This window comes from Anarrhichthys ocellatus, unplaced genomic scaffold, assembly GCF_004355925.1.
Source record: "Anarrhichthys ocellatus isolate YVR2014 unplaced genomic scaffold, GSC_Weel_1.0 scaffold56, whole genome shotgun sequence".
NCBI classification, from domain to species: Eukaryota; Metazoa; Chordata; class Actinopteri; order Perciformes; family Anarhichadidae; genus Anarrhichthys; species Anarrhichthys ocellatus.
In genome coordinates this window covers 2297181-2311627 of record NW_022280086.1, presented here as the reverse complement: position 1 = coordinate 2311627, position 14447 = coordinate 2297181, and the positions used below count along the sequence as shown (strand labels likewise).

The 14447-nt window shown below is 42.2% G+C and overlaps 1 protein-coding gene across 1 annotated transcript in view; it reads left to right on the top strand.

Moving 5' to 3' along the window:
• Window positions 1-2067: 2067 nt before the first annotated feature.
• Window positions 2068-14447, top strand: part of fbxl16 (F-box and leucine-rich repeat protein 16) — a 39107-nt gene continuing 26727 nt past the window's right edge. The window contains exon 1 of the mRNA XM_031871152.1: window positions 2068-2571. The gene's annotated coding sequence lies outside the window, so the exon portion shown is untranslated. The remainder of the gene's footprint in view (window positions 2572-14447) is intronic.

Sequence of the window (14447 nt, the reverse complement as noted above, 5' to 3'; positions counted from 1 at the left end):
TACAGCCATACTTCTGATATTGTGTGTGTGTGTGTGTGTGTGTGTGTGTGTGTGTGTGGGCGCAGTTGTCACAGAGATGGCCTTGATGGCCCGTGTGAAATCAATTTTGATTATGCAAATATATAAGATGTATGTATCCATGTAATTCTTTACCAAAATAACCCAAATGCTATTCTATTTATAAACTGTATGTCATACCTCTAAGAAAATATCAATGTTTATTTTCATAAGCCTTTGTTTAACATGATGCTCCTCACAGACTAACTTGATTATGATTCCACATAATTTGTCTCCCTCTTATAATTGATCTCAAATCCTCCACCTTTTCCTCCACTGGGATACCATATATAACGCCTCTCACAAAGGGCCCATCACTTGTCTTCTTAGTGTTCTCAACCACCATGTTGCACACTTTTTTCAACTTCATTGCTTTTTCTCTCTGCTCCTTGTCCTTACATTTAATCAACAAGCCGCCATCACCCAGCACCTTCGCCATCAAAATTTCGCCAACTTTCTCCTTCAACCCGCGAGTCAGTGCCACCGGACTAACTTTCCTAATATCATTCCCTTCCCTAAATCTCAAAATAACTTTGAATCCCTCACTCTCAACAATCTTCCTCCTCATCACCCTGCCTTCCTCTCTCCCTTCCAAACTACTACCAGATCCACTATTATGCTTTCTAGATCGTTTATTTTTCCCTACTTCAGTCCAGTTATTGTACTCCATATCCTCACTCTCCCCTCCATCACTATTCCCTCCCATCCTTAGTCCAGTCACAGATTAGTTTTAAGCACAAACCGCTGATACTAATTCTACAAGCTCTCCGTCCGTGAGTTACATCCTCGTCCGCCGCGCACTGATGACGTCAACCTCGTGTGTTTCCCCTGATTGCACTCATCCTACTCACCTGCCCAGTCCACCCAGCTGCCTTCAATCTTCTCATCACCCCACACATACAGTATATACTCCCCTGCTTTCCCTGTTCTGGTTGTCAGATCGTCTTGTTCGTTCCCCTGTCAGTTCCAGTTTTGTGTCTCATTCGTGTTTGCTCGGTGCTCCAGCGTTTGCTCCTGGTTTGTTCCTTTGCCTTTTTTTTGTGATTGTGGATCTTTTTGCCCACTCCGTTCAAGTCGTTTTCAGTTTTTGTTTATGACTTTTAAAGTAAAATACCTTATTTTTCAACTTCACCTCGTCTCCAGTGTCTGTGTCTGCGCTTGAGTCTCAGATCTGCCCCTCGGACGTGACAGTACATGCACCACCAGTAGTATGTGTTATGTTAACAGCAATAATTTCACAATGTTATGTAATACAGTGTTAACCACAAGTTACAACTTTTACAGCGATTGTTTTACAACGCTAATGACGCGTTACAACGCTAGTGACACCTTACAACGCTAATGACGCATTACAACGCTAATCACGTGTTACAACGCTAACCGTTTCTCAACAATTCCCACGTGTTACCCTAACCACTCATTTTATTTGTGCAGCCAGCTGTTTGCAAGGCTCTTTTTCAGCTGTGTCTCACATAACCGCGCTTCACAATCACACTCAAATGTTGGCGGTAATTCTCTGTCTGGTTTGCCATAAAGAAAACGAAGGGGTTAAATGTTGTGATTGTCATTTCAACAGCCGTGTTCAATTTGAGACAACATCACGCTGTCAAAATTCACGTACACTGTGTACATGAAAGTGGATTAACGGAAGTAATGAGAAATATCCTTGACGTTTCTCTCCTCACTATAACTATTATTTCTTGATATTTATTGTCTGAAGCTAATCCTGACCGATACATTGGCCCCACTGATTTATTGGACTACATTTGTTATGTCTCTAAAATGCACTATAATCATTGGTTTCATTCATTTTTTTATTTATTTCATTAATTCATGCACTTCATTGTATTTTATTTTTATTTATTTAAATCAACCTAGTCACACGCAGACTCTCAGCCACATTAGTGTTCAGAAGAGGGGCCCATTGATAGTCCCCCCACACACAGAGGTTAAGCAGGTAGCTGTGGTTCATTTATGGTGTGAGTGTGTCTGCTGGGCTGCAGAACAATCAGAGGTTACATAAGAAGCAGACAGAGCGGCTCTGAGCACTGCGCTGCTCCAGCTGCCTCATCCTATCTCTTTAAATGAGACAGAGCTGGTCCGCTCTGCGTGCGTGCGTGCGTGTGTGTGTGCGTGCGTGCCTATGTGTGTGGAGGAAGGAGACATTACGAGAAAAGAGAGGGCCACTCTGTTGTGGAGGAGGAATAGGCGATCGAAAACACAACAGAGAGGATATTTTTTGCTTGGATCTGCGCGGTGTAGCAGAGGAGGCTGTGCATCGGTTCTCTCTAGCTGGACTCGTTCTGATTTTGGACCTGGATGCTCTTCTTGTATCTATGGGCTCGGTTGGCGCATCTTTCGCCTCCCTGTAGGATCTAACGGGCTGGGCTGCCTTCTAATAATTGTTTATTTCGCTCTCTGCGCGCCAGCAACGTTGGGAAAAACGCGATCGAGAGGCAGCAATAACATCGTGCTGATCATGGATTAACGCCAGAGTAAATTTTCATCCGAGAGGTAAGGGATGCTGCAAGGGAAGAAAAAAAGGGCCGGACGAGGAGGATGCGTCCATGGGTGCAGAGGATGTGTGTGTGTAGCATGTCTGTGCTTTAGATGGATGGCGGGGTGTTGGGTGTATGGCAGCAGCATCCACACTGCAGTCTGCTCCGCTCAGACGAGGCGGAGGAGACGGCAAAGACCGGCTGATGGTGTGGGTGTTCCGGCTCTTTGTGTGCACACGGTGTGGGCCTGCGGGGAGACGGTAGCTGATCAGCCGCATCGAGCTGCGTGTTATTAGCAAACACGATGACGTCAGCGTTTCTCAATGACGCAACATCTGTCGTTCTGATTTGAGCAGCTATGAGACTTCTTCCGTTTCGCCAGGTGTAACTGTGTTTTGCTAGTTAATCATTTGGACTCAACATAGGCTGCAACAATCCTCCTTTCCCCGTTAGAAGCCTTGAGGCTGGGTAAGGGCATCTTAGTGGAGATACAGGGATTCCCTGTACATCTCCTGTGGAGTTAAACAGTGAACTTAGTGATGACTGACCCACCGGTGGTGGTGCTGTGGTGGGTGGTTGAGTCAAGATGGCGACCGGTGTTGTTGATAATCACATTTTACTGTCAGTTACGATTTTTGGCTTCGAACAATTATGAAAACAAGACAAGATAAACTTGTCACGTGCCGCATCCCGTTTCGCTATGGCTCTCGATATGTCTCGTGTTATAAATCGAGCGCACCCCTCTCCTTCACAGCGGTGTGGCTCTCGGTCGGCTCGGGAGCTGGGGCGCGGGGTGACGTTGGCCCGGACCCCGGACCCGGTCCTCAGGGCGTCAGGGGTCTGCAGTTATGTCAGCAACCCACCCAACCTGTCGTTTACCATGTTTTTCAGGTGGGACTATTTTGCCGTGTCATCAACATTCATATCTAACCACTGTGTTTATGATGAATTGTTTTAGATCACAAAGTTCTTCATAGATCCAGCCTCTTAATGTTGCTCTCAAAGTGCACCAGATTGATGCATTTCACTTTGTAAATGTAATGTAAAAAAATGCTGAGTTCAGCTTGAGTCAAGATGTCTTTATTTGAAGAAATAATTAAATTTAAAGTTCAAGAAAATCCACTGGTGAATAGATTATTTCCAACAGTTCATGCACGATGTTTCGAAAGTCAGTGAATAGTTGTGTTGAATTATAATGAGCTCAATTTTGACCAAAGTCAAAGTAATCAAGCAGCCCAAATATATAGTGAGCTCTAAAACTCCAAAAAGCTCAACTAAAGGACTAAGTTGGAGTTGAACAAATGGAACACAGCTGTAATGCATTTAACCTCCTGAACTTCAACATGGATTCACCTGCATCTCAACAGGATTTAGAGTGGAGGAACACTCAGAGCCAACAACACAAGAACTAGAAATAAAGTCACATGTTTCTCAACAACACAGGGATTTACAGCACAGGTACACTCAATTAGAGCCAACAGGACATTAACAAAAGACGCCGCTCAACCACAGTAAAGAGACATGTTTAAGCCTCCTACAGCATTGCTGCTGCTAGCGACCTCTTCTTGCTACTGCTCTCTTTCCTCCAACTCTTCATTTGGTGACTGTTAATGTTATAACTGCTGCAGCTAAAGCAGGAATTTGGCATCATCGACCCTAACAACATTATTTTTGGATAATAAATTATTCATCTTAATACATTTTGCAGCGTCAGCCTCAACATTTTTCCCTCTACTTTTCCCGCTCCACCTTTTCGTTTCTTTGTTATCATTTCATGTGTTTTTTCATCCTACTCTGCTCTTGACCTCTGACATTACATGAAGGATCCACTTAAAGGGGTGGGGCTTAGTCAACAACAGTGGACGACTGTGCCCAAGTGGATAACAGGGCCGTCTTTCAATCAGCGGTTCAGTCCCCGCCTCTGGCTCTGCTAGTCGCATGTCGATGTGTCCTTGAGCAAGACACTTAACTCCAAAATTGCTCCTGTAGTTGTGCCTACGGTGTAGAAATGTGATAGAATCTGAATTGTAAGTCGCTTTGGATAAAAGCGTCTGCTAAATGACTGTAATGTAACAACAGTCAGTACTATTGCATCTGCCGTATAGACCCTTTTACAGCCAACGTCATCACAAATATACATGCACATGTTGGCAACTGTGGCATTTTGCCCCAGCCATCCAGCAGTTTGCATGTCTGCTTGTTGCATGTTCACGTGTCAGAATCGTTATATAATCGAATACCAGCAGACTCAAGTTCTACGGAATCCTGACAGGATCACGACTGTTTCAGAGCAACAGGAGTTTCACTTTAAATAGTGATGAGCGTGTTAACTGGTGCCTCAACAACCAGGGACGCTTCGGCTAAAAAGGTCACCAGATAACACGGTCACTCGTTAAACCAAAACAGCAGCGGAGTCTATAGCTGTGAGCTATCAAACGTGTTGACGACCACCGGATTGATAAAAAATGCTCGTGTTTAAAGCTGCCATGTACAAAACTCTTTTTCATGGTGTTCGGTACCTGAACACACTAGTGACTTGTAGCTCGTAACATCTCTCTAGTGAAAAGTAACACGGTTGGTTTCTCCAGCAGAAACATGAATATATCTGGTTACTAAATATTGGACCACTTGCTAATTTATTCTGGCCCCATCTGGCATTTGCCAGGTTGCCAGTTCGAGTCTGGATGGAAGCAGCCAGAAAGCAAGGAAAGAATGCCGGTTTTCTTAAACCAGACAAATTGAAGGGAAGGATATAATATTCAGCCTAGCAACATGAAAAGGTCAAAGGCTACTGTGATACTAAGACCTTAAGAGGGGAACTGAAAATAATATGGGTTGCCATTGAAGGAACAGTGTGTAAGATTTAAGAGAACTACGGTGGCCTTCAGGTAGAGATAGACTTCTTAAGGACTGTATTATACTAAGAGCTACTCTCATTGATAATCGCTTCTTATTCATGACTAAATAATTACTTTTAAAGACATATATAGAATTTTAAAAACAAATATATTCAGAACAGGATTAGAATTGATTTATCCTCCTGAATCTTTATCTGTCCTCCTGCCCCCTGTCCTCCTGCCTGTCCTCTGTCCTCCTGCCCCCTGTCCTCTGTCATCCTGCCCCCTGTCCTCCTGTCCTCCTAGCCCCTGTCCTCCTGCCCCCTGTCCTCCTGCCCTCTGTCCCCTGTCCTCCTGCCCTCTGTCCTCCTGCCCTCTGTCCTCCTGTCCTCTGTCCTGTCTGCTTTGTCTCAGCCAGCAGAGAAGTTAACAAGAACAAACTAAGATAAGCAGTCAGACAGACAGCTGCTCTTTTAGCTTGTTGGTCAATGTGCTATTAGCCGAGCTAGCGTTCTGTGTTGGTGTAATCATGGTGGTGGAGGAGAGACAATTAGGTTTATCTTTTGTTTAGTAATGAGTGAAACTGGAGTAATCCTCACTTCACCCGGTTCACTTCAGAGTCTCCAGCTCTCGCTGACGTCGCTCAGTGTGTGTCATTGTGTGTTTGTGTGAGTGTAGTTGGAGCCAGGGGCGTCGTTAGGCCTATTTTAGGGGGGCTGAAGCCCCCCTAAAATGTTCTTCAGCCCACCCAAATAATTTGGCATTATTGGATTTAAAAAAAATATATATATTTTTTTTGGTGATGTCATTAAATTAAACTATTGTTTCTCACATGGACAAGTTATTTATAACTCTAAAATGCTACATATGTGCGTGTGTTCTGGTTTGTATGTTTTCTCCCCCTTCAAATTACAATCCAATATCCTATCATCATACTTAACGATATAAAGTTAACTCTGTCAGGTCCATTCTCCAACCATTGTGTGCGGTCCCTTTAAGAATTAGGATTTGGGAGTGACGCGGATATTCTTTATTTGAGAAAAGTTCATATTTGTGTTGTCAAATTTTACTATGACCGTGAAATTCTGTCTCTTGTGTTATCTGAATGCAAGCAAAACTACAGAGCAAAATCACATTCTTTCTGATTGAACAAATCTATGAACTGTCTGAAACAATGGATATCCGTGGGCCCAAATGGGCCCCAAAAAAAATTGTGTGCGCAAAGCCTTGGGGCTAAGCCCCCCCTTTCTTTGAATCCTAGGAATGCCCCTGGTTGGAGCCCAGACACAGAGAGCAGAGGAGATGCTACAGCGTGATAATAAAGGACACTAAAACATTAAAAAGTACTAATAAAAGGCACCAGTAACGTATTAATACTCTGGTCTTTAATCATATAATACTGAGTTTCAGTACCCATCCCCACCTTTAGGTAACGTAAAAACCTGAAAGTCTCTCTAGAGCCAGTGTTAAGTTTGTCCGTTCTGGGCTGCTGTAGAAACATGGCAGTGCAACTTGGTGGACTCCCTGAAGAGGACCGGCTTCCAATGAAGATATAAATGGCTTTTTGTAAGCTAAATAAAACTTAACGATTCTTAGTTTCAGGTCAAACATAGTTATGAATATTATATTCCATTTCTGCCAATTAATCCTTCTTTTGCCCTTCAAAATGGAAAACAATATTAACTAGGAAAATGCAATTCAATGCATTGTAAAAAAAAAAAAATCTCCAAAGACAAATCAAACTCACCAGAAAAAAAATGATGAATGTAGAAAGTTGGAAAAAATGATTTCTGAACTTTAAAGCTGAAATAAAAAGTACTCTGACTGGAACAGAGGTGTTGACCAACAGTTACACTTGGTTAACTTATGGGATATGTTTGAAGTGGTATGCTACCGGTAGTTTAGGTTCCCTGATGAATGTGTTTTTCATAGTTTCTGCTATTTTAGATAGCAACGTATGTTTACTTTACTACAAGGTATTCGACTTTGGTTTTGAATTCAATCATACTCCTATTGAAACACATAGTTAACTGTCAAAAATAGTTTTGCCTCCTTTTACATATATGCTTAATCAAATTAAATCATGTATGAGTAATCCATCTGAGCCTGATGAATTAGGAAATAATGAATAGTTATTATCAGCTGCCACTGAGTGAACAAACTGGTAACATTGTGTCTTAATGGCAGTGAAACAAACAAGGTAGAAGTGGCAGCAGAGGTCTAGATCCGTCTCTTCCATGTCTTCCCTTTCTGACTGGTGGCCAATAAATAACGTAGCTGAGAGGATCCAAGCCGATGTAACTGGTCATCAGGGTTGTGTTCCTGCTGAATCTTGATTGAACTGATACACATGGAAAAGGCAAGGGGAAACTGAAAAAGATAAACTTAAACACATAAAGAGACCAGAAATATGGTTGCGTTTAGGGCTGCAACAACTGATTGATTGAAATTGATTCTAAAAATAATTGGCAACAGATGTCGTCATTGATTAATTGGGTCTATGTTATGTTGCACGGCATGTGCTGTAGCAACATCTCTGTGGGGGCCAACAATTGCGACCAAGGTAAGAAAGAAAAGGTAAAGCATTGTACAAGAAGACCAGGAATAGATTTTGGTTTTGGATTAAACGCTGGGAAAAAACACACAAATAATCAAAGTGTTAATCAACAGGTCAATCAACTATCAAAATACTAATTAGTTGCAGCCCTGGCTGTGATGTGATAATAATAATAATAATGTTAGCAACAATTTGAGTTCCTCGGCTCAGTTGAGTGGTTGCTTAGTATATTGGCTTGTTTAGCTTCACAGTGAGTTTGATGGATACGTGTGGGATGTGCGGCAATTATGTAACGATGCTTTATATGTGGCTGATGTGGCTCAGAGTTAGAGCGGGTTGTCCTTTATTGGAAGATCAGCAGTTTGGTCCCCGGCTCCTCCAATGCGCATGTCTAAGTGTACTTGGGTAAGACACTGAACCCCAAACTGCAACAAAGGTTGTTCCATCTGTGTGACTAGAAAGGCGCTTTAAAGTCCATTTACCATATTTGGGCCTTCTCTGTAAATATAGGATGAGTGTACGCATTACGAACCTAATCCCTACAGGTTATTTGTTTTGTGTAAAAGTGAAGCTGTACACCTACAAATACACTAACTGCAGAGTGCAGATACATGAATACGTGCATGACGGGATGCTTCGTCATTAACGGACAATGCATATAGTCAAAATAAATGTAATTCACACAATGACAAGAACAAACTCACAAGAACCAGTCACATATATTTATATGACAACAAAGCATGACAAATCAATCCAGCAGACCTGCAGCACTAAAACACGTATTCATCCACACACTAAAGATCACGAGCAGTTCAAATATTATTCACATCAGAGGGAACAATATTAACCATATCATAAAACAACACCATAGACAAATGAACACAGTAGTAACGCTACTGCAGATGTAAAAACACAAAAGCAGTTCACTTACCAAAGCTGCTGTTCACTTAAAGACAAAGTCCATCCTCCTTTCTTTGTTAACAAAGAGTTTAATACCGCGGTTGTACAGAACATCGGTGCGGTTCAGTTCCAGCCAGAGGTCCTCCTCCAACGTGTTCGTTGAGTTGTAGATCCACTCGGGTCTCTCCAAAAGTTTTTAAAAGCACCGTAGCTTGTGAGTGTCCTGCCGTGTATGGTGTCGTGTTGCTGCCTTGGTTAGCCACCTCAGGTTAGCGTAGCGTAGCTCCAAACAGCTCCAAACAACAAGGCGCTCAGTTGCAAATAAAACGCATTCTTAGCCATAAAATGTGCAATGCTTCGCCGACGCTGTCAGCCAGAAATACCGTTCGTAGTTGCTGGACTGAAAGTGGCGAACAAATCCTTTTCCTGGATTGTTCCGAACAAATCCTGGCAAGACAAAGAATACGCCCAACATGTCAAACTAAAGATCTGATTAGTTGAAGACTATGACAATCAACAATATCGTCCCCATTCATTTAAACTGCACATGGATTCACTTGTGAGTCTGCAGGCCTCTGCCTCTCTTCTTACCTAGAGACACAGAGGTGAAATCTGATTGGATAAAAGCTCTACTTAAAACAAGCTGCACTGGAAGCAGAGCAACTGAGGAAGACAGTAGCTGTGCAATGAGAGAATAAGATAATGGGAGAAATAATTTGAATACATGTAGTATATATATGTATATATATATACATATATATATATATATATATATATATATATATATATCGCACCGTTCCAAACAGGGCCAGGAAGCAATATAGCTACTGGATGCCAAGACTAATAATAATAGTAATAATATTCATCATCATAACCATAAGAATCATTATAATGACAATAATAATCATCATAATATTAAGAAGAAGAACCTTTACTTGTATTTCACTTTTCATACAAGAACTGCAGCAGAGCGTGCTTTACAACAAGTGTAAATAGACATAGAAGGAACATAAAAACAGGAAAAGTAAGATGGAAAAAGAAAACGCACTGCCAGATGAGTGGCCCGCTACTGTAAACCCACCGCAGAGGTTCTTTCATTCCAGAGCAGCTGAACTGAATCGTTTGCTGATTTGTCGTTCATGTCTCACAATGCTAAGTCCTTACTAATATCATTTCAGGCTATCATGATGTATTATTGCTTTGCTGACAAAGACTAGCCCAGTGGGGAAGACAGTGTCTCTGTACGCCATGGATGATAAATTGTAGCATCAGACAAATTGATTGGACTGTGTGGGTCATGATGGTGTGCTCCTTACTGTATTAGCCATGCTGGGCCTTCCTTATCACACCGTGTCAGACGGAGGAGATTTTAACATGAGACCAATGCTCCACATCACATACAGTACTAACATTCTATTCATATGACATGAAATTGATTATAATGTACCTTCGCACTTTGGTGGATTTTGTGAACGCAAGGCCTGGATGTATAGGACAGTAGGAATTCTGACACGTGAGCTTACTGCACATTCTCAACTACCCACAATGCATTGTGTCTGGATGCCTTGAGCCCACCTGTCAGTCAGATTTTGAGCCAGTCATCATGTTTTAGTGTAAGTAACCGTTTAGATTTATCAATTTTGATCAGTTACCCAAATAACGGCAGTTTGGAAATTCCCTGTGATGTTTCAGAGATGTGATGAAGCCGCTGGGCTGTAGCTTGAGCATACTGTACTTCAGCGTGAACAGTCTGCTGGTAAAATCCTATTTAACTTACTAAATGACTGAACGGTGTCCATTAATTCCTGACAATAGAAACCTACAAAGTAGTTCCGGTTAAACTGTCTGTTCACTATTCAAAATGAATGCGCTGGATACATTAAACAAAAACAACTAATTGTAATATCTAATTTCCAACACTGAGTGTCGTCCTTCAGTGGCTCTGCTCTGAACACACAAGCTGAGATAGGTCAGTTCCTCTGAACTCACTGACACACGGAAGAGATGGTCTCTAATCACATTCACTGTTCAGCTCACTACTTCAGACTGAGGCCGACAGAACACACGACCTCTCATTTGTCAGAGAAAATGTTGATATTGATTTGTTAAATTATATTTACTGTTTGTTATTGACTGAGTCTTGCTAGTATAACGTTAGCTTTGTGGCTTGTAGCTAAGGGCTCTATGACTAGACTATAACTAGAAATATCTCCGCTTGGCAGTTGCCAAGTCGAATCTAAGGTCTGTCCTATTTACTGGAGCAGTGAACAACGTTTCCATTGCATAAGAACCTTATGGAATGGTAATGATTGTAACCCGCAGGGTTAGCAGGGAAAAAACTTTTATCTTTGTTGCAAAACTCATGAAAATATAAATGAATGGTCTTTTCTTTGGCTAGTGACCAAGGTGTAAGCTATATAATGCCCTTTGAGGTGCTCGTCGGATGGTTCTGTGCTCCACGTCGACCATTAATTCCTGATTACGGACACCTCGCCATGCATTATGCCGTACATATCTGATAAGGCTGTTGTTACTGGTATCCAGAAGGTGTTAACCCTAGACATTCCCACAATGTGCTTATACATTCTGATTTCATTTTGTGAACATAATGAACATAAAGGGCTTGGAGTAAATTTAAATGATATATTAATATTTAAATAAAACTTATGAATAACTTGAATAACTATGATTGAGCAACTGATGATTACAAATTACATAAAATTACAAGTGAGTGAAATATTATACCAAACTCTTCTCCAATCTGCGTTCACTTCTTAGCTTTTAAGTTCTATGTTCCATACAGTTACATTATCCATGTTGTTTTTTGTACAAATTTGACACAATGCCCCTGCCCTGTTTAAAAGCTGTTATTATTTCTGCAAGGTGGTGAAAAGGTCCTGACTGAGTCAATGGAACGCCATATGTGCACATATCAAACACTAGGCCGCCTCTCTCAGAGGCCATTTTCTCCATTCGTCTTTTCTCCATTTCCAATTTCCAAATCTGGAAAGAGTCAACTTCTTCGGGACTAAAGTTTTACGGCCAACAACAAAGAGCAACAACAGTTGGGTTTCCTCTTATTGTAATTTGGAATAGCATGTCTCCGGTGTGTCTCCTTTGAATATATTAGAATCTGGGTCACGGCACCAAATTCTTGACGAAGTCATTGAAAGTCGTGTTGAGACGTTTGCTGTAGTGGAGTGTTTTAACACTTAAATGCATACACCCTCTAATTCATTCTCAACTCCATATTATTGCTCAAGCAGTTTATTTTTAACAACACGCTGTGTCACAAAGAGTGTTACATTTTTTATTTACGGTATGCTGGATGCAAGGGAGAGTGGGTAATGTTGTGTTTTTCTGTTTGGCCTCATGATGGCGCTGTTGTTTCACTGTTACTGTGAATAAATGCAGACACAATAATGTTTCTATTATTGAGGGTTTTTATGACAAAATGTTAAAAAATATGGGCATGAAGATGTGCTTTTGTGCCATTTATAAATCTGATAATTTAAAGGAACAGTGTGGAATCTAGGAGGATCTATTGGCATAAATGTAATATAATATTAACAGGTATAAGGCCTTTTGTGCCCTACATGCTTGGCACACGGGAGAAGTTCCACTTGGTTGCCATCTGCAGTATCACCACTAGATGCCACCCAATCCTACACACTGCACCTTTAAGAGCAGAACTGGAGCGTGTGAATGACACAGCTAGCTCAGGCGCTATGAACTCTGGATATGGCAATGGTCTCAAGACCTTCTAAGTAGTGGTCCCAAGATAAGTGAGGATTGATGATAGAACTTCATAAAGTAATCAGCTGTTCGACTACTGCATCAACCTTGATGCTGTAAACGTGCAAGTAATGCAGTTTTCCTGGCCAATTTTCCAATTTGGAAAGCCAGAGGATCTCACAAGTTTCACCCTTTGCTGGAAAAACCTTGGGCTTCAGCTGTCATTGCTGTGGCTGAAGAAAAGAAAGAGGTTCCGCAACTTCCCAAAGGTGATTGAAGCTGTAAAAGTCTTTGGCTTGTCTCGACACAGAACTCATTTAGCTGAGGAATTCCCACAGAAATGCTAGAGATGCCACATCTGTCCATCCATGCTCGACCACAACCATGTTGCAAAGAACACAAGCAAGTAATTGCTGATTACTGTGCTGACTAATTTGGGTTTGGCAGGTGCCAGTCAAGGAGAAGTTACAGAAACATGTGTAAGTTCAGTATACATTACATTACATTACAGTCATTTAGCAGACGCTTTTATCCAAAGCGACTTACAATAAGTGTATTCAACATAGGTTTTCGAGAGAACTACTAGTCACCAGAAGTCGTAAGTGCATCTCCTCTCTTCAAACAAGCGTCTAAGAGCATAAACCAGAGCCAACATACAGTGCAGAAACAAACGAATGCATTAAGTGCCACAAACTAATAAGAAAACAATAAGTGCAATAAGCTAGTATGAATACAATAGATGCGAAGTAAATGCTAAGTGGAAGGCTCAGGGTAGGCCTTTTTGAAGAGGTGAGTTTTCAGCCTGCGCCGAAAGATGGGCAGCGACTCTGCTGTCCTGATGTCAGTGGGGAGTTCATTCCACCACTGTGGGGCCAGGACAGAAAACAGCCTCGACCGGGTCGATTGGCCGTAGGGTCCTCTGAGCGACGGGGCAACCAATCGCCCTGAGGCAGCAGAGCAAAGTGGTCGGGCGGGGGTGTAGGGCTTGACCATGGCCTGGAGATAGGAAGGAGCTGTTCCTTTCACTGCCCGTAGGCTAGCACCAGAGTCTTAAACTGGATGCGAGCTCTTACAGGTAGCCAGTGTAGAGAACGGAGAAGGGAAGTTGTGTGGGAGAACTTGGGGCGATTGAACACCAGGCGAGCTGCAGCTTTCTGGACAAGCTCCAGAGGTCTGATGGCCGAGGCCGGGGCTCCGGCAAGTAGTGAGTTGTAGTAGTCCAGGCGGGAGATGACAAGAGCCTGGATGAGCACATGCACCGTCTCATCAGTGAGGAAGGGGCGAATCCTCCTGATGTTGTAGAGCAGGAATCTGCAGGAGCGTGTAACCGATGCAATGTTTGCTGAGAACGACAATTGGTCGTCCAGGGTCACACCCAGGTTCCTCACAGTCCGAGTTGGCGTCACCACGGTATCGTCAATGGTGATGGATAGGTCTCTGTGCGGGCAACCCTTCCCCGGGAGGAACAGTAGCTCGGTTTTGTCCAGGTTGAGCTCGAGGTGGTATAAACATGAAACATAACAGACTAGGCATAAATATATGAATGGAAGAAATAAATTATTGTATTTTTTAAATATATTAGTAGCACATTTATCAAATTTAAAAAGACTGAAAGGTGATCCAAGTTTATATATATATGTAATCAAAGCATATGGCGGTTTTCTATTCAGACCAGGGATCTGACATACAGTACAGAGGGAGTGATGGAATCTAGGAGTTAAAACAGAGGAAGCATTTCCTACATAAGGGGTCGCCAATTGGCGGACCGCGGTCCGGATCCGGACCCAGACGCCGTTGTATCCGGACCCAGGACCTAAAATCGATTTTATTTTGACAGGGCGCTTCTATTTTAACCGGCGCAGC